Source organism: Sphaerodactylus townsendi, linkage group LG03 (assembly GCF_021028975.2).
Source record: "Sphaerodactylus townsendi isolate TG3544 linkage group LG03, MPM_Stown_v2.3, whole genome shotgun sequence".
NCBI classification, from domain to species: domain Eukaryota; kingdom Metazoa; phylum Chordata; class Lepidosauria; order Squamata; family Sphaerodactylidae; genus Sphaerodactylus; species Sphaerodactylus townsendi.
In genome coordinates, this window is record NC_059427.1 from 125,359,990 (window position 1) to 125,377,464 (window position 17,475).

Here is a 17,475-nt window from a genome sequence, read left to right on the forward strand (position 1 = left end):
CACCTTGTGAGGTAGGTGGTGCTGAGAGAGTTCTGCACCAAAAGTGACTAGCCCAAGGTCACTCAGCAGGAATGTAGGAGTGCAGAAACACATCTGGTTCACCAGATAAGCCTCCACCACTCAGGTGGAGGAGTGGGGAATAAAACCCGGTTCTCCAGGTTAGAATCCACCTGCTCTTAACCACTACACCACACTGGAGTGACAGTCACTAGTCTGGACAGTTTTAGAAAGTGATGGGATACATTCATATCTATCAGTGACTGTTAGCTCAGATAGTAGTGGTTGCAGTGTCAGACTAGGATCTGGCAGACTCAGGTTCAAATCCCCACTCTGCCTTGGAAGCTTGCTGAATTACTTTGGGCCAGTCACACACTCTCAGCCTAACCCACCTCACAGGGCTTTTTTGAGGATCAAATTGAATGTTGTAAGCAGCTTTGGATCCCCACTGTGGAGAAAGGTGGGATATAAATTAAATGAACTAACTTAACACTAGTCAAATGGAAACTCCATATTAGAGGCAGTAAGCAAACATATCCTAGAGATGAATCCACACAGTTCTCCATTTTGCATTCATTGCTGCAACAGAGAAGCGTGCCTTGGCAACAGAGCATCCACACAGGAGTCTTTGCACACTTTCCTCTGGCTGCCATCTCTGCAACTTTTTTCCCTGCAGCTTCACTGGTGGGATGTTTGAGGGCTTCCTGCTTAAACCATTAAATGGTACAGAACACTGCAGCAATGGCCAATTTTCTTTAAAAAGCCCTTAGCATCAATCTTATGGTGCAGCAGGAAAATTGGCAGGTGTGAGAGAAGGAGGGAAAATGGAACTGACGTGGGCAGGATTTTTGAAAATGCCCACCTGATGTCCAGAGAGCGTGATATAGTGTTCAGGCCTGTGCTCTTCCCCCACAAAAAATCAAAGGAAAGTTTGAGAAAGAATGTGCTGAAGACTGAAGATGAGGAAAAGACAATTTGTGCACAATTAGAGCACAGTGTCATGTAACTGGTAAGAAAAATGCTCCACCGTGGACACCAAACACTCCCATGTTGAAGCAAAGTAATCTCTGGTACTCAAGTCTACCTTGCTTCACCCTTTGTGAGTTTCATTTGGCTTCCTTACCTATATTGTTAGGGAAAATGGTATCTGAGCTGGCTTTCCACCTCTATTAAAAGCTGCTAATATAGTAAACCAATGGCTGAAAGAAGGCCAGGTTCTATGACTGGGTTATTTCAAAATATTACTGAATAAAGCCCAACAGTGCATTATACATTCAGCTTAGTGGGTGACAGCATTAAAATCTATCAGGGAAACTCCTAGACACATGCTCGTTCTTGAGCTGATAAAACAAATCCTCTCCCAAGTATACTGCAACTCAGGGCTACACTAGACATGATGGGGTCCTTATGTCTATCATGGGGATACTGTGACCATTTTAAATTGATATAAAAATGCCACAAGGGCCTCACCCAGATTGGTCCCACAGCGCAGCAGGTGCTCAAGTTTTTCTCCACTCGCCAAAACAGCCACATTCTCTGCGTATGTGTGTTTATCTATCTGCAGACATTTTCACCATTTAAAAGGCCTATGGAAGGAAAATAAGAGTGTCTAAACCCACCTCACTGCAGCATTTTTTAATACTTTTAAATGGTAGTGGAGTTCTCACGGCAGACATGAGGATGCCACTATTCTGTCTTGTTTGGCCCTCCTAAATACTGCTTGTGACGTGAGATTTTTTAGAACCACCCTCTACGTATGCTGTGGAGGTTTGTCCAGTGATTGTTCCATGTTGGGCAGAATTCTTGACAGACTTGCATGCAATTCTAGGCTGCATTCCAGACCGCTGGGCTTTGGTCCATCCATGCATTTCCTGGCTTTTAAGAACATTCCTGCAGGTGGCAAAAGCAGGCTTGTAAGTGAAACGATCAAGCCCCACCAGAGCTCAGTGAATTGCTACACAGAATGGGCAATTGGCCTGTCAAAAAGTGTGGGGAGATGAAAAAAGAAATGGCATAGAAACTTTTGAAGAAATGTATACATTTTGTCTGGAGTGTTTGTGAATGCATGGGAGAAAGAGGGGTGAAGTCTCTGTTCTTATGTGTTCCAATTATTTCTAGCATAATATCATCATAATATTCTTGGTGAAGCTGCACTTGTTATTGAGCTAAAATTGACTTGTAACTTAAAGACAAGTCTATGAATTGCAAACTAGAGATCAGCATATCCTTTGTTCCAGGAATCACTGCTGCTTGCTAAGGCTGAAACTATATGCTAGGACGGTGCTTTATCCAACCATAGCAGAAGGAGAAGGTCTGTGGAACTGATTTCAATGCCTTTGGTTTATGCAGACTGGATTGCAGGGGCCTATGCCTAAAGAGTGGGTGCTTTCTAGATGTGGAAAATGAAGGTAATGCCAAAAATAGTTTGGGAAGAAAATCTCTGGGTCTCCAACCAAATTTCGTATAGGGATGGCTGTGGCTTAGTGATAGAACACCTCCTTGGCATGCACCTGGTCCCAGGTTCAATCTCTGACATCTCCATCTAAAAGGATGAGGTGATACCCTCTGTCTGGGAATCTGAACAACTGTTGCCAGTGTGAATAGACATTACTGACTTTGATGAACTGACAGTCTGAGTTAGCTAAATGTGCTCATGTGTGTGAAACTTGTCCAATGACTAAAGGTCTCTCCCACCCTTGTTTCTTTCCCAACAGGCCTTTCTAAGAGATGCTACAGACAATAGAACTGACAGTAAAATTGGTTCTTACTGTTACCAGACCAACCCATAGTGGATTGGGGGAACCCTGCTTTTAAGACAACGGTGTCTCTACTCATCCTGCCAACCCTTGGGATGCCTAGCAGTGCAGTGCCAAAATGGGGAGGCCATTCTCTGCATTGGCTAGTACACCTACAAAGACACAGAAAAACCTGTTTGGATTTGCTCTTGCCCACATCTGCTTTGCAAATAGCCACCCTACCCTTCCTGAAGGGATTAAGAGAACACAATACCCCTGCCCTGGAGAGTGTTCCCATCTCCAGCCTTGGATCATACATCCTGTAGAGACAAAGAACTTGTTAATATTTTGCCCCAAGTGTTCCTGCCAGCATTGCATTAACCCAAGAACTTCTTCCTCGGACTAACCTCTCATTAGCGACCACCTCATTTGCATTGTCATTGTTCTATAGCTGTAATTCAATCAGCTACCTTCCCCCTTTCAGGCACTCCCAAACTTGGCCCATCAAGCTAATGCCTCAACCCATTAGATTAATGACTCAACACATTAAGGTTGATGTTTGTCTCTTGTCTTTCCCTGGAAAGGCAGGACTCCTCTTTGTCCTGGGAGATTCAGCTCTCTTAGCATGGCTAGAGGGCCGATCTCACCTATAAAATAGGCCCTCACCCAACGCTTAGTGCTCAGTATGTCTAGGCCACTGATCTGGCCACACTGTTCTACCCAGTTCTGAGCCTGCCTTAGGGATCAGTTGCTGCTGTGTGCCACTTACATTCTACCTTGCTTTCTTGCAGTCCAGTACAGGTAGCTTGACTCTGCTTCACAGACACAAAGCCACTTCAAAATCTAGTGCAATATCAACCCTAAGAATCCCCCCAATTCCTAATCTATTCCAAACCCCTCAACCTATCCAAACCTTATGCCCTAAGACTGTGTATGTGTTCTGCTGCTTTGACTATTGTGTGCCTGTGTACCCCTATTATCCCTAAATAGAATTGTTAAGCTTTATTCGCTCTCCTGTGGAATTGCTTGTAATAGTTGATCTTAGTATACATAGACAACAAAGACTGGAGTTTGCCTGACCTTTTGCTAAGCCAAGAATCTTCTCTCACCAACTGCCCACTTTAAAAGGGAGAGATTCCCACCATTTTGATTAACTTTACCACTTTAAAAAATGAAAGGCCTCCTCTAAGTGTATCTTAAAGAAATTGCACTTTGTCCCCTGCACCGTTTTTGTTAGTGACTGAGTCTTGGTAACTGGATAGAATGATTTCAGTCACACCCTGAACTGGATATTACAGATGAGTCTGTCAATAGAAAGGGGACTTATCACATTAGCAGGAGAAAGAGACCACAAATCCTGCCACATGGCAGGGACATTACACTGACAACGTTGACAGCAGCTGGGGAAATCAGGCCCCAGACCTGAGCTCTGGCCCCCAGCCAAGGGGAGCCTATTAATTTCTTTTTTTAAAAACTCCCAATGTACTGCCCTTTCTCTGCCAGCCTCCAGGGATGGGAGCATACATTTGCTGTGGTGCTAACTCAGCTGATAAGCTGTTAGCTACATGGCACTCTGTCTCAGGAGCAAATGAGCCCTGAGCTGAGATTCAGAATCACCTGCCTCACTGCTTGGAGAGATGGGTAGGAGAACAGTCTAGGGAGGGAGTTTTGTTTCCTTGAGGAGGACGGCAAAGGGCAGAGGTGCCACAAAGTGAGGGTGCGTTCATGAGAGGACATATCTGAGCAGCCTCTGAGTTACTCAGCTTCGCCTGGAGACCAGCTGAGCCAGCACAGGAACATTGGCAGCCGGCAGAAGGAGCGCATATTCAATGCAGCAGAATGATGGTTGCGTGCGTGTGTTCTGCACACTGGAATTTGCTAAACAAAAAGAGAGAATGCTTTTGAAAAATGCCATGTCTCCTGCTGCTCACGACCTCCTTCCAAAGCAGACCTGATGCAGAGAACAGTAGAAGCCATCACAATGTTGTGTTTCAAAGACTGTTTTCAGAGATTGCTCATACCTCGTGCTAGATCCACGTCACCCTTTTATTTTGGAGAATTCTCTAATCCTGTTAATCTGGTGGCAACATTGTGTGTTTTGTGGGGGGATTCTAAGGAATGATTAATTAGGGCTGAGGAACGGGCAGCATAAGAAGTATGAAGAGATACAATGGTTTACAATTTATAAACATGATTTTAGGATTAATTTTTAAAAATACTGACCTTTAGCAGCAGGGATACTTTAAGAAAGTTTGGGGCTAAATGTGGTTTAAGGCCGGATTAAACCATGCTGAGGCCCTGACCTATGTTGTTTAAGAGACCCCATAGCCTTGAAAGGGGGTGGGGTAGTCAAATGTATATTTTTTAAATTTTAAAGGCTCCTCATAATCTGAGGCCTTAAACTGTAGTTTACTTATTTTGTGATTAAAACCAGCTCTGATGACGACAAAACAGTTGTGCCTCCAGCTCATTTTCAGTGGTTTAACACTTGCTGTTGGGAAAGACAGCTCCCTTGCAGAGTAGCCTTCCTGCTTCCCCTCTAGGAAGAGGTAAGGGGGCATGTGGATTGAGTTTGGTACACACATTCTGTCTGTCTGTGTGATTAGCTTGAACAGCATGGGCTGCATTTTGGGCATACAGAAGCATTTTCTCAATAATTCCATGTATTATTTGACAATTTATCTTTCTCTCTCCCACAGCAGCCTCTCACACTCTGCATCTGATTTCTCTCATTTTCTGTACCAGAATATTGGACTGTGGGTAACTACTCTAATAAAACCTAGCTTTGCTGTTCCTTCCAATAGAATTAGACAAGCTATTTGGCTCTTGCCTTGTTTCCTACCTGTATTACCTGGTTTAGGGATGAATGGATGTCCTGTCTTTCTTTGCACAAAAATCCCCTTCAAGATGGGTTCAGAAATGTTCATGAAAAAGAAGAGATGTACAAAAATCAACCGCTGGCAATGTATAGAATCTATAGTGCAGGGGTCCCCAAACTACGGCCCGGGGGGCAAATGTGGCCCCCTGAAGGCATTTATCCGGCCCGCCAGGCATGGCGGCGATGGCTCCATTCATGTGCAGTGGGGGCTCGAGGGAGAGGAGGAACCGGCCCCAACGGCTGTTGATTGCAGTTACATGATGGCACCCCCAAATCTCCATGAATTTTCTGACCCAGAGTTGGAAACCTTACATGTGGCAACGCCTGCTCCGCCCTTCCCTCTCAGCTACTCCATGTGTTGCTCTCAGGCTTTCTGTTCCACCTCACTCCCATTGGCATCAGCCAGGCTGGTGAATCGCTCGCTGGCTGCTAGGGAGGAAAGAACCCAGGAAGATACCTGATCCTGGGTTAGATGGAATGTTTCATTGGGAAAGTGCTGCTCTTTTTTTTTTTTTTTACAGGGGAAGGTATTCCACAGCCTCCCCAACAATATTTGGAGCCCACCCTGTACTTGACATACTTTGGTTACTGTTCTAAAAATAGACCATGACAGAAAGGCTGAAAGGTGAAATCAAACATTTTACAATCATTTGTGCATAGGAATTTGTTCATAGTTTTTTTTAGTCCGGCCCTCCAACAGTCTGAGGGACAGTGAACTGGCCCCCTGTTTAAAAAGTTTGGGGACCCCTGCTATAGTGCAACATTTTTAAATGCAGTCTCACAAAACATTTCTTCCTGTGGAGCTCTTTATGTAGCAGTGCTTGTGTGGAGTATGCAAATTGACTCATTTGGATCCTGCAATGAATTTCCAGCAATACTGGGGGTGATAGCCAACAACTCCACCTTCCCTCTGAGGGCTCCCAATTCCTTTCTCGTGCTTTCCCAAAGGTCCCCTATTTTGGCCTGCAGTTGAAAAGGAAAAAAGAGGAAGCCCTATTCTGATCAAGGAAACAGCTTCCTTCAGCAGAGATTGACCATGGAAACGCTGCATTAGCCACAGGTGGCTACATTTTAATAGCATTATGTGGATTTGTGCCTCTTTCTGCTATATGTAACAGCTGGAACAGCAATTTACATTACCAAAGGTCAGGTTTCTCAGAAAACTCATCTTAAAATACATTATACCAAAAGTCTCTTTTGCAGCACAACCTGTGATAAGAGCAAAAACCTTTAGCCTGCTGGTCAACAAAACCACATTCAGGACACATGAGCCCTCTTCACAGCAAATTAAACAGGACTCCAGCTTTAAGGAGACACTCTCTCTGGTATCATGGTTGATTCAGAAGAACAGAAGAGCCACCTCTATCCCTAACAGAGTCCTCAGCTGTGTTGACGTTGAGCTGGCTGAATTAAGAAAACTAGAACTTGGGTTGGGAAGTGTGCATGACACGGAGATCTCCTCACCCTATTCATTAGGGAAGGGGATGTGGGTTACTCACATACGCAATAGGCACAAGATCCATATGTGCTCAAAGGACTGAGTGTGAATTTGATGTTCTACAACAAACCAATGTGTGACTGAACTGGACAAGAGGATATAGTAGGTCCTCAGGGCTTCCAATTAATCTGCTTTGCCCATCTGCCCCCTTTGTTTTTTTCAGTCAGCTTGCCAGACCTGGGTCTCTTGATGGGAGAAACTAGACCAGGAGTTCCCGGCTAGCTAAAATTTCCATCCATACCTTGTAGACTGCCCTCTGCTGGTCAATGTGGATTACATCAAGGAGTTTACTCACCTTATGTTATGCCCTGTTCCTTAAAGTACTGCTGGGATAGTGCAAAAACTAAACTAGTTGTGATCTGAAAGATCCCCAGTTAGGACTCCTGCATTTTAAAATAGGAGAACAACAACTGCAGGAGAGAAGGTTAATCGTGGCTGTGATGGAGGGCAACTCTTCTTCTGTGCCATTTTCTCTGTAGTCTATAGTGACAATGACATGCCATGATCACACATTTCCACACCAAATCATTGCATGCCCTGGCTAGCCTGCAGAATCTTGTCTGTTTTTTCTAGTATGTGCCAGTTGGCAGAAGGCTGACATTTATGTGCTCAGTTCTACTGACTGCAATCATGGCTTGGTGAGGGCCTTATCCACATACCTCCGAGGCATAACTTGGGTTGCTGATAGATTAACTGAAGATTTTTAATTGAGGAACAGTCTGGATTTCAATCCATCTATAATTTAAAATGTAAACACATCGTTTATTACAAAACCCCAGTGAAGTGCATTTTTATAATATTGAGGGGGAACAGATAGATTATTTGAAAACTTCATTTAAAATTAATAAACAAAAATCCCCCATTTATTATTTACACCATCAATAAAATCTTATGCACCTGAAAGAATACAAGACAGTGAACAATAGAAAGACAGACAGAAAGACCGAAAGAAAACATCTAACGCTTTCCTACAAGTTGCATAGAAGGGATAATAAGCTTCCTGACCTTCTCAGGGGTAGTATACAAACAGATCCAAATACTTCTATTAGTTGGGGGAAAGTATGTGAAAATGTGTGTACTGAGGTGCATCCTAAAGTGGAGGAACGATCATAGGGATATAGGGGAAAATAAGTTCCAGCGATAAGGTGCAACCAAACAAAACTAATGAAGATGTGAGACATCAGAATTAATCACCATTGGTCTAACAGACTGGTAGCAGAGGAATGCAGGGCTCGAGATGGATTTTAATTGACACAAACAAGCAACAAAGCATGTGTCTGGGTTAAGTGCCATCAAGTCAATTCTTATAAATTACTGACTTTCAAAATGTCCCACCATTATCAGCCTAGCTGAGGTCTTGCAACCTAAGGGCTGTAGCTTCCTTAACAGAGTCAATTCAACTAATTGGGTCTTCCTTTTCCCCCACTGTCCTCAAGTTTTCCTAACATTGTTGGCTTTTCCAGTTGCTTCTCATAATGTGACCAAAATACAATAGCCTCAGTTTAGTCATTTTAGCTTCTAGAGTTTAAGCTTGATTTGATCTAAAACCCATTTATTTTTCTTTTTGGCCATCCATGGTATCTGCAAAACTTTATTCCTGTTCACTTTCTTTGTTGCCCATCTTTCATACTCTTAATAGCAATGGCAAATAATATAATCTGAATTATCTTGATCTTGGCTGACAGCAACAAATCCTTGCACTTATGGATCTTTTCTAGCTCTTTTGTGGCTGCCCTTCCCAGTCTCAATCTCCTTCTGAGAATGGTCTCCCTTTTGGTTGATGAGTGAACCAAGGGATATAAATTTAAATTTCTTCATCATCAACCTTACATTGTGTAATTCCCCAGTATCCTTTACTTTTGTCTTCTTGATGGTCAGCTGTGATCTGGCTTTGGCACTTTTTGCTTTAATCTTCATCAGAAGTCATTTAAAGTCATCACTATTTTTGTGCCAGCAATGTGATATCATCTGCATATTTCAATTATTAATGTTTCTTCCACTAATTTTCGCTCTGCCTTCATCTGTACTCATTTAAAAATAAGATTTAAAAACAAATAGGCAAAGGGAAAAAAGGAAGTCTGTGCAAAGACAAAAGAGGAGAAACATGATAGTTACTGGCAAGAAAGCTGAGATGCAGAGTGAAGAACAGACACCAATTGTTGAAATAGGATCAAGACCAAGCTTAGATAAACTAACATAACAAACAAAGTTCTTTGGAGTTACTTTACAAACATGCACGAGTCATAAATAATATCAACATGATTTTGAAATAATCCAAATCAGCAATGAATTCTGAGAAGCATATCAAAATTATACCAAAATTATTTTTGGAGCATGATGAAACAAAAAAAGACTGGTAATTGCAGATTGGGTAAGACCTAACACTGAAAAATAAATTTGTAAATCATCAGTACTAATGAAAAAAAAACTTTTGAATGGTCTCAGTGGCAACAGATATAAAGACTAAAAAGGACCCCCTGATTACAATCCAACAGACTGGGAAAGTAAAGTAGAAGTTCCATTAATATAGACACAATAGAAATAGCTGGACAAGATAAAGCAAGTCATGTGTGACAAACAGGAGGCTGTCCTGCTCCCGAGGTAAAATCAACTGCTCAGACTAGCCCACAGGAGTGCTGCTCCAACATGCAATCACCTTTGAGAAGAGGGATGAGATGCTGGAGGGAACACAGGGGAAGGAGTTGAGGTCTGCCTCAAGAAGAGAGCAGGGACAGTTCAGGCCTGGTTTAAAACTCTATTTTAATGAAAATAATTAAAACATTTATATAACAGAACCACACATCGTAATCAACAAATAAAAGTATACATATTATAAATAACAACAATAAAACAATGAATAATAATGAATAATGAATAATTATTCACTGTTTTATTGTTGTTATTTATAATATGTATACCGTACTTTTGTTTGTTGATTAAGAGTTGTGGTTCTGTTATATAAATGTTTTAATTATTTTCATTAAAGATAGAGTTTTAAAGTTTGCACTAGAGCCAGACAGGTTCTTTTCCCTTCTGTAAATTACATATTGTCTCTGGCTCATTATATATATTTTTACAACTCAGATCTGGCTCATTATATATATACTTTACAGCTCTGATCTGGCTCAGGAAAAAGTAGAATGAAAGGTAGCTCTGCTGCTGGTGTGGCATTGTGGCAGAGCAGTTTAGCTTTATCTCTGGGATAGAAGAAAGTGCTCAATTGTTGGGTCTGTCTCTGGAGATGAGCAGACCTTGTACCATTTAGCCTGAGGAAAGGGGAGGCTGGTGTGGGTGGAACCCTGTGTGTGAGAGATGAGAGGATCCAACCTAGTGGCTAGTCAATAAAAGTCTGTTTGTGCCTGAAAGCACTGTGGAAAAGACTAACTTCTCTCTGAAGCCATAACCAGTTAAAATGTTTGTGCCTCTGCCAGATTTCTACTTTGGTTACCTGAACACCTGTGCTGCTGGACCAACTGATAAATAAATACATCTTCTTTGTTGTATATATATTAATCCAGCCTCAGTGATCTCAATAATCAACTTGCACACCACAAAAAGGTTTATTGTTCAAGATGAAGCTAGATTCCAAAAATCTTAGGAGGCTGTGTGTTTTCCCTCAATAGGAAAAAAAGGCAGGTCATACCATGTAAGAACAAGATTCAGGAAACCAGGGGACCTTTTACATAAAGGTGCAGAACTGAGGTAGTTTTTCTGTAACCTTCTTACAGACCTTTTTTGCAGAAGATACGACGTTTCCAGGTCTATAATAAAATTCTCCTCAGTGGAGTTCCTCTCAAGTTGTTATCCAAAATAATTTAAAACAATTCACAAACAAGCTGCTGATTTTATCCTGTTTTGATAGCCTTCATCAGTGTACAAGAAAATACTTTTAGTTACACAAAACAACTTGAATATCTCAGATTACCACTGTGGATTCACTCATCACATTGGATTGTATAAGTTTCTCAGTGATCTTAAGTGGAATACGGGAGAGAGATCTGCATTCTTGTTTTGTTGTAGATATTTTGGAGATTTGTAATATATTTGGTCATTGACTGTAAATAAAGTCTTCTTCTTCTTCAGTGACCTTAAGATCTGCTACAAGAACTCCCAATCTCTTTGAAACAATAAAAATGGCACTGGTTGCTTAACCAATGTTAAGTCCAAATAGGAACTGCACCAAGTTATAAAGAGTAAATTACAAAGGCATAGGATACTGACTAGTAGTGGTGGTTGGCACCACATCAGTGTTGGTGATATACTTGTGTTGAGTCTTAGATGTGGGCTGAAAGACGCAGAAAGATCCAAGAGAGAGAGAACCTAGTCAGACCAGACAAATAAGGTCTTGCTGCAGTCACCATTTTCTGCCGGTACGCCTCTGGTTTGCACCAAGGAAACCTGATGCTGACTTATCAGACTGGAGCCTGTTTGTCCCCAGATGTAGGATAAATGGACACACATTCTGGGCCATCTCCTACATCTTCTGGCCGGTAACCCTCCTAAAATCTCTGCAGGGAGATTGGGGCTGGGCATTGAACAAGTCAAGCATTGGAATATTTACTTGGAATATCTTTATTTACATATTTATGCTCCATCTTTCACACAGTTTTCAATGGGATTACTAATATGTGGCAGGAGAGGAAGCTGAGAAGAGCTTGCTAACAGCATCTGAGTACCTTCTGGGTTGACTTTGTGTCTTGGAGGTACTTAAGGCTGGATAGGACCAGGGGTAAGAGACAAAATTCTTTTGGCCAGGGCTTGCAGTTTGGGACCTGTGATATCCAGTCCAATGAATGAGGGCACTCTCAGAACATACTTGTTTGTTTTGTCTGAATTGCTTATGTAATTATATTGTTTTAGAAATGTTTATGAACTGCATCGAATCCCTTTGAGAAGTTGCCTAGAAATGCCCTAAAAGCCAATAATAACAACAGGATAGAATAGACTTCCTAGGGATAGGTACCTTATCTTAGGGATAGGAGCAGGGATAGGAGCAGCAGTGGCGTAGGAGGTTAAGAGCTCGTGTATCTAATCTGGAGGAACCGGGTTTGATTCCCAGCTCTGCCACCTGAGCTGTGGAGGCTTATCTGGGGAATTCAGATTAGCCTGCGCACTCCCACACATGCCAGCTGGGTGACCTTGGGCTAGTCACAGCTTCTCAGAGCTCTCTCAGCCCCACCCACCTCACAGGGTGTGTGTTGTGAGGGAGGAAGGGCAAGGAGATTGTAAGCCCCTTTGAGTCTCCTGGAGAGAAAGGGGGGATATAAATCCAAACTCCTCGTCCTCCTCCTCGTCCTCGTCCTCCTCGTCCTCCTCCTCCTCCTCCTCCTTCTTCTTCTTCTTCTTCTTCTTCTTCTTCCCTTGAGCTTTCGTGCATGTGCAACCTCCAAGGCCATGAAATCAGCTATGCATCCAATAGCGAGGGATTATGCCACAGAGTTAAAAAAAGATCTTGATCTTCAAGCAGGCTCAATTGTACAACAGAAGTTGGACAACAAGGAGGGGGGGCTAAAATGAACCCCTATACCTGAGTGGCCCAGGTTATCCCAACCACATCATATCTTGGAATCCAAGCAGTGTCAGTCCTGGTTAAAATTTGGATGTAAATCATCAAGGAAGTCTAGGGTCACTACACAAAGGCAGGCAATGGCAAAACTTGTATGAAAGCCTCTTGCTTTGAAAGCCTTATGGAGTTGCCTGAGACCTGATGGCACTTTTCAGGACCAGGTCAGCTTGGGGGCCTTTGCACAGTGAGATGCAAGGCTATACGAATTGCGTTACTGCATTAAATTGCTCCTTTCCCAACTATGGTCAGTCTGCCAAATGGCTTTGAGAAAATTCATAAGCATAGCAGGAGCAAGATAGCAATCTACTCTTATGTGTCCATAGCCTCTAATATAGGGCCTCAGAAATGAAAGTTCAATTTTGGTTGTTGTCGTTAATAGCCACTGACTGATCTACTCCCTCGTGAATCTGTCCAATCTTCTTTTACAAAGCCATCAGAGTTAGTGGGCAACCTATGGTAATGAAGCCACAAGTTATTTATGTGTTGAACAGAGAGGTACCTTCTGTTATCATTCAGTACTTTGCAGCCATTCCAGTTGATTGGGAAGAGGAGTTTTAGTTGTTTGAGAAATAGAATAATTACTGTCCATTTACTTCTCCCACATCAGTCGCAGTATTATAAATCTCCATCATGTCCCCTAGTGAGGTGCCAATCTATCCAGCTCAGGTAAACTCCTTGATGCGTCTGCTCTGCAGGAAGTGAACTCAAGACAACATGCTAGATTCTGCTGCTACCCAAGTAGCAATAGCTGGCCAGTCAAAGTTCTCCAGTTCTCTCCCCCATAGCAGTAGTACTCAAAGGCTGAATGTGATTTACTGAGGCCGTTTCCGCACGGGCAATTAATGGCGGCCTGGAGACGGCAAAAACGCCATCTCCAGGCTGCCATTTGAACAGGGGGCACAGCGGCATCGCAGCTGCGCCGCCCTCGCGCCGCCCGCCCGGCCCGAAGCCGGCGTTTCCCCAGAGCGCTTGGAAGCGCTCTTGTTGGGGAAACGCCGCCATGAAGCCGCTGCTGAGTGAACGGCAGCGGCTTCACGACGCCTCCCCCACCCGGCACTTACCTTGTCTCCGGGCCTCTGGAGCATCGCCGAGGCCTGGGGACCCTTCACCCTGCACTAGCCACTGGAGCAGAAGCGCTGGGAGCCAGGGAGGCATGTCCCCGAGCCTGGCCGGCCAGCCAGAGGCCCGGGGACATGCTGGGTTGGCTGGGCGCCAGTGCTCCGTGGTGCCGGCTGCCCGGCTGTTTCCAGAACCGTCCATGTGGACGGTCCCAGCGTCGTCGGGTCGGCACGAAATGCGCCGACCTAGCCGTTTCCGCCTCCGTGCGGAAACGGCCTGAGTAAAGTTAAGGGCCAAGCAGAACATCAGAGCAAGGATGGTCTGCTGATTTCACCCAACCTTCTAGCAAGCCAATTGCTGCTTCAGGAGCCATGTTGGTTAAGTGGCCATCAATGCAAGAAATATTAAGAAAACATGTGTGGTTTTGTCTGTCATTTTGAAAACATTACTTATTATTCCAAACAAAAAATAAAATATTAGGCAGCTCAATACAATTTCATTAATGGTAAATATATTATGTGATCTTGGATGTCCATGTGGTGGTGCCCTGATCCAAATTCCCAATGTGAATGGACCCTTTCTAAAAAGAATTCCTTTCACATATGAAGTTAGTAATTCAGAGGAAAGACTTTATCTTAACCTTTTTCAGATGTACTATTTTTATATACAGAATGTTTGCAGGAGGGGATATTTACACCCCATACAAAGAACTGTAGTGATAGAGATCAGGAAGAGCTTGTGTCAGTGGCTCATGCCTATGACCAAACCCCCTATGCTTCAACTGTGTGTGCTGTCATTTTCAACTTATGGTTACCCTACAGTGAAAGACTTCCCAAACATCCTATTATTAACAGCTTTGCTTAGGTCTTGTAAACTGAGGGCTGTGGCTTCCTTGACTGAGTCAATCCATCTCATGTTGGGTCTTCAGTTTTTCCTAGCATTATTACATTTCCCAGTGACTCTTGTTTTCTCATGATGAGACCGAAGTATGATAAGCCTATGTTTAGTTATTTTAGCTCTAAATACCAGCAAAGAAAGGGAAGGGGCAGATACTCAGCCCAGCTCAGATGTTAGTAATTTCCTTCCCTTCTTCTCAATCCTCTGGCTAAGCCTGGCCATCATATACCTATTTAGTAAGCATCCACATTAAAACAGATTTCATGGCAGACCCAGAAACTCCAGTTTACATTATCAAGCTAGTCCTGTATAGTTTTAGCCTTGCACAAAGTAGTGGGCAGCAGATGAGGCAAAAGTAGGGCAGTCTATGTTTTTCCAGACTCAATAAGTAGCAAATTGGAGCAAACAGGTGAATCTGAAGGGCATGCTGGCTGAACTAAATCAGTTCAAGAGCATATCAAATGCATGTGGAAAAAAATCAACTTTTATCAGTGTTTTCTACCACAGAGAAAAAAAACTACTTGGGAAGTATTTGAGCTTTAAAAGGGACATTGGGAATATCTGATCCTGAGTTTTACCTCTTCAGGGAGTTGCGTGGCAGCTGTAAGAAAACTGATAAATCCCTTAGTCAGAACTCCTTCGGTCTTGGGTAAAGGATAGGAGGGGGTAGATCAAAACTACTGTATCACACTGCAAACCATGGTGTGGGGGCTCTGCTTTTGAGATGTGTGCTTTTACCCATTCCACCAACCTTGCAGGTGGCCTAGTGATTCAGTGCCAAGATGGATGCCATCCTCTGCATCAGCTCAGAGTCACCCAAGAGGACACTAAAACCTGCCTGGACTTGCCCTCACCCATATCAACCTTGAAAAATAACCTGCCTCACCCTCTTCCTAAAGAGATTAGGAAGAGACAATACTGGAAAAGCTAGTTCCCATCTCCAGCCCTGATCTACAGGCTTCCGTGAAACAAAGAAATGCTAATATAACTTCATCAAGAAGTTCCTGCCAGAAATACTAATCTTATTTTTCCAATCTCTGATAAACCTCTCCCAAAGACCACCTTCATTTGCATTCAGCATTGTCTAGAAGTTGTGATTGAGTCAGCTTCCCTCTACCTCTGGGCACTCCCAGGCTTAGAACATTAAGCCAAATGTCCAATCAAATTCTACCACTTAATTTAAGTATCCAAACTCTTAAGCTAAATGTCCATCTCTTGTCTTCCCTCTGGAAGGAGAGGGTCTTCTTTGTCCTGGGAGAACAGGGTCCAGTTTTATTACAGAAGAAGCAAGATTAATGCAGCTGCAAAAAAGGATTTCCACCAACTCAGCCTAGCCCATAAGATGGCCTTGATTCAGCTGACCTAGATCCTCACCACAGTAACAGCATGACTAGACTGCTGTAAAGAACTATTCACTGGTCTCCCCTCAAAATCAACTTGGAAATTCCGTCTGGTCCAGGATGCCACAGCTTGGCTATTAGTGGGAACTCGACAGAGCACGAACATTGCTCCCATTCTGCAGACACTCTGTTGACTGTCCATTTGTTTCCAGGTTCAGTTTAAAGTGCTGACAATCACACAAAAAGTCCTTCATAGCTTTGGTTATTCTTATTTGCCGGACAGCCTATCTCTCCATGCTCTACCACCACAAGTTTGCTGATGTCATCAGGAGCTTCTGCAGGTGCCACCCCACAAATGGGCAAAATCAACAGCTGCCCAGACATGCACTTTCTCCATTGTCGCTCATGCCTTGTGGAATGGTCTGCCCAAGGTCAGGAAAGAACTCACTCTCCTGGCCTTTTGCAACTATGCAAAACTGAACTAGGATTGCACATTGTACACAACAGTTCACAAACTTACCTGAATAAAAGATTGGGACTATGGTTTATACTGCTGTGTATAGTTTTTTGTAGTAGGATCCTATTATGTAATCTCCATACTGCTTAATGTGTCATACTGCTCATGTTAATACTTATGCTGTGCTTCTGTTTCTTTCTGGTGGTCCCTGACTTCTAAAATCCAAATGCATTGGTTATTAAATGTCCCATTTTGTTGACTGTTCTGAACCACTACCTTGACTATAAATAGCAAATAAAATTTAAAAAATAATTTTTTCAGAGGGAATAAAGGATATGACATCAGTTAGGCCCCTTCCGCACACGCAAAATAATGCATTTTCAAACCACTTTCACAACTGTTTGCAAGTGGATTTTGCTATTCCGCACAGCTGAGGCTTCCGCACAGCTGAAAGCAGTTTGAAAGTGCATTATTCTGCATGTGCGGAATGAGCCTCAGAATAACTGTTAAGGTCATTCTTCTCTGATAAACATGGTTAATCAAAGAGCATGCTGGATTTAGGGGCAAATTAGATGTTACATGTCAAGGCAGGCAAGTCACACTCTCCCAAGCAGCTATGGCAGGAGGTGAGTCAAAAAGGAGAGTGGGGGCAGGGAGAAATATTTAAGTTTTTTCAATTCACTAGTTCTCCTTCTCAAATCACCCTTAGTGATTCAGGGGTAGGGAGACTAGAAATGTAGAAGGCAGGGGAATGGCTATCTCCCCACCCTGAAACTGTAGGAAAAAAGAATTATCAAGGGTGTTACAAGTGTACGCAACATTCAGTTCAGCCCTTACAACATGGAATCCTCAGCAATGGAGCTCACTGGGCGGCTATTTGAAAGTCACAATCTCTCAACCAAGACTATAATGGGATAACTACCACCTATCAATTTCAAAGTCAAGCAAGCAGAATCTAAAGCTCCAACCCCTCTGATATACATCAAACCACTGAAACTAGATCCATACTCAAATAATAACAAATCTCACTGAAAGACCATTTCAATAC